Source organism: Dama dama, unplaced genomic scaffold (assembly GCF_033118175.1).
Source record: "Dama dama isolate Ldn47 unplaced genomic scaffold, ASM3311817v1 ptg000109l, whole genome shotgun sequence".
NCBI lineage: Eukaryota > Metazoa > Chordata > Mammalia > Artiodactyla > Cervidae > Dama > Dama dama.
This window is the reverse complement of record NW_026870920.1, coordinates 2,935,261-2,939,400: the sequence shown is the minus strand read 5'-3', so window position 1 is coordinate 2,939,400 and position 4,140 is coordinate 2,935,261.

Sequence of the window (4,140 nt, the reverse complement as noted above, 5' to 3'; positions counted from 1 at the left end):
AACTCAAAATGGATTAAAGATCTAAATGTAAGACCAGAAACTATAAAACTCCTAGAGGAGAACATAGGCAAAACACTCTCCGACATAAATCAAAGCAAGATCCTCTATGACCCACCTCCCAGAATATTGGAAATATAAGCAAAACTAAACAAATGGGACCTAATGAAACTTAAAAGCTTTTGCACTACAAAGGAAACTATAAGTAAGGTGAAAAGACAGCCCTCAGATTGGGAGAAAATAATAGCAAATGAAGAAACAGACAAAGGATTAATCTCAAAAATATACAAGCAACTCCTGCAGCTCAATTCCAGAAAAATAAATGACCCAATCAAAAAATGGGCCAAAGAACTAAACAGACATTTCTCCAAAGAAAACAAACAGATGGCTAACAAACACATGAAAAGATGCTCAACATCACTCATTATTAGAGAAATACAAATCAAAACCACAATGAGGTACCATTACACGCCAGTCAGGATGGCTGCTATCCAAAAGTCTACAAGCAATAAATGCTGGAGAGGGTGTGGATAAAAGGGAACCCTCTTACACTGTTGGTGGGAATGCAAACTAGTACAGCCGCTATGGAAAACAGTGTGGAGATTTCTTAAAAAACTGGAAATAGAACTGCCATATGACCCAGCAATCCCACTTCTGGGCATAAACACTGAGGAAACCAGAACTGAAAGAGACACGTGCACCCCAGTGTTCATCGCAGCACTGTTTATAATAGCCAGGACATGGAAGCAACCTAGATGCCCATCAGCAGATGAATGGATAAGGAAGCTGTGGTACATATACACCATGGAATATTACTCAGTCATTAAAAAGAATTCATTTGAACCAGTCCTAATGAGATGGATGAAGCTGAAGCCCATTATACAGAGTGATTTAAGCCAGAAAGATAAAGAACATTACAGCATACTGACACATGTATATGGAATTTAGAAAGGTGATAACGATAACCCTATATGCAGAACAGAAAAAGAGACACAGAAATACAGAACAGACTTTTGAACTTTGTGGGAGAATGTGAGGGTGGGATATTTCAAAAGAACAGCATGTATCCTATCTATGGTGAAACAGATCACCAGCCCAGGTGGGATGCACGAGACAATTGTTCCGGCCTGGTGCACTGGGAAGACCCAGAGGAATCGGGGGGAGAGGGAGGTGGGAGGGGGGATCGGGATTGGGAATACATGTAAATCCATGGCTGATTCATATCAATGTATGACAAAACCCACTGGAAAAAAAAATATGAGAAGCATGAAACAGTCTGAAAAATAGGAAGAGCATGAAACGGTGATCAAAAACATGAAGAGCCTGAAAAGGTTTGAAAAATATGAAGAGCTTCAAAAGGTGTCAAAAATATGAGGAGCAAGAAACCGTCTGAAAAATCGGAGGACCACGAAACGTTCTGAAAAATAGTAGGCCATTAAACGGTGTTGAAGAACATGAAGAGCATGAAAAGGTGTGAAAAACATGATGAGCGTCAAAAGGTGTCAAAAATATGATGAGCACGAAATGGCCTAAAAAATATGAGGAGCATGAAACGTTCTGAAAAGTAGGAAGAGCATGAAACGGTTTTGAAAAATATGAGGAGCGTCAAAAGGTGTGAAAAATATGAGGACCATGGATCGGTCTGAAAAATATGAGGAGCCTGAAACGATGTGAAAAATAGGAGGAGCATGAAACGGTGTTGAAAAACATGAAGAACTTCAAAAGGTGTCAAAAACATGAGGAGCACGAAACGGTCTGAAATATAGGAGGAGCATGAAACCGTGTTGAAAAACATGAAGAGCATGAAAGGGTGTGAAAAACATGAAGAGCTGCAAAAGGTGTCAAAAATATGAGGAGCATGAAACGGTCAAAAAATAGGAGGAACATGAGACGGCGTTGAAAATCAGGAAGAGCATGAAAAGGTGTGAAAAATATGAGGTGTTTTAAAAGGTGTCAAAAATATGAGGAGCATGAAACGGTGTTGAAAAAAATGAAGATCATGAAAAGGTGTGAAAAATATGAAGAGCTTCAAAAGGTGTCACATATATGAAGAACATGAAACGGTCTGAAAAATAAGAGGAGCATGAAACAGTCTGAAAAAAAGTAAGAGAATGAAACTGTGTTGAAAAACATGAAGAGCTTCAAAAGGTGTGAAATACATGAGGAGCATGAAACGGTCTGAAAAGTAGGAGGAGCATGAAGCGTTGTTCAAAAACATGAAGAGCCTGAAAAGGTGTGAAAAATATGAAGAGCTTCAAATCGTCTCAAAAATATCAGTAGCATGAAAGGTTCTGAAAAATAGGAGCAGCAGGAAACGGTGTTGAAAAACATGGAAAGCGTGAAAATGTGTGAAAAATATGAAGAGCTTCAAAAATGTGTAAAAAATAGGAGGAGCATGAAACGGTGTTCAAAAACATGAAGAGCCTGAAAAGGTGTGAAAAATATGAAGAGCTTCAAAAGGTGTCAAAAATATGAGGAGCATGAAACGGTCTGGAAAATAGGAGGAGCATGAAGCAGTGTTCAAAAATATGAAGAGCCTGAAAAGGTGTGAAAAATATTAAGAACTTCAAAAGGTGTCAAAAATATGAAGAGCTTCAAAAGGTGTCAGAATATGAAGAGCATGAAACAGTCTGAAAAATAGGAGGAGCATGAAATGGTATTGAAACAATGAAGAGCCTGATAAGGTGTGAAAAGTATGAAGAGCTTCAAAAGGTGTCAAAAATATGAGGAGCATGAAACGGTCTGAAAAATTGGAGGGGCATGAAGCGGTGTTGACAAACATGAAGAGCCTGAAAGGCAGTGAAAAATATTAAGTAAGAGCTTCTAAAGGTGTCAAAGTATGAGGAGCATGAAACGGTCAGAAAAATAGGAGGAGCATGAAGCGGTTTTCAAAAATATGAAGAGCCTGAAAATGTGTGAAAAATATGAAGAGCTTCCAAAGGTGTGAAAAATATGAGGAGCATGAAACGGTCTGAAATATAGGAGGAGCATGAAGCGTAGTTGTAAAACATGAAGAGCCTGAAAATGTGTGAAAAATATGAAGAGCTTCAAAAGGTGTGAAAAATATGAGGAGCATGAAATGTTCTGAAAAATAGGAGGAGAATGAAGTGGTGTTGAAAAACATGAAGAACCTGAAAAGGTGTGAAAAATATGAAGAGCTTCAAAAGGTGTCAAAAATATGAGGAGCAAGAAACGGTCTGAAAAATCGGAGGACCACGAAACGTTCTGAAAAATAGTAGGCCATTAAACGGTGTTGAAAAACATGAAGAGCATGAAAGGGTGTGAAAAACATGAATAGCTGCAAAAGGTGTCAAAAATATGAGGAGCATGAAACGGTCAAAAAATAGGCGGAACATGAGACGGCGTTGAAAATCAGGAAGAGCATGAAAAGGTGTGAAAAATATGAGGTGTTTTAAAAGGTGTGAAAAATATGAGGAGCATGAAACGGTGTTGAAAAAAATGAAGATCATGAAAAGGTGTGAAAAATATGAAGAGCTTCAAAAGGTGTCACATATATGAAGAACATGAAACGGTCTGAAAAATAAGAGGTGCATGAAACAGTCTTAAAAAAAATAAGAGTATGAAACTGTGTTGAAAAACATGAAGAGCTTAAAAACGTGTGAAATACATGAGGAGCATGAAATGGTCTGAAAAGTAGGAGGAGCATGAAGCGTTGTTCAAAAACATGAAGGGCCTAAAAAGGTGTGAAAAATATGAAGAGCTTCAAAAGTTGTCACAAATATTAGGAGTATGAAACGGTCTGAAAAATAGGAGGAGCATGAAGCGGGGTTGAAAAACATGAAGAGCCTGAAAAGGTGTGAAAAATATGAAGAGCTTCAAATCGTCACAAAAATATCAGTAGCATGAAACGTTCTGAAAAATAGGAGCAGCATGAAACGGTGTTGAAAAACATGGAAAGCGTGAAAATGTGTGAAAAATATGAAGAGCTTCAAAATGTGTAAAAAATAGGAGGAGCATGAAACGGTGTTCAAAAACATGAAGAGCCTGAAAAGGTGTGGAAAATATGAAGAGTTTCAAAAGGTGTCAAAAATATGAAGAGCTTCAAAAGGTGTCAAAAATATGAGGAGCATGAAACGGTCTGGAAAATAGGAGGAGCATGAAGCAGTGTTCAAAAATATGAAG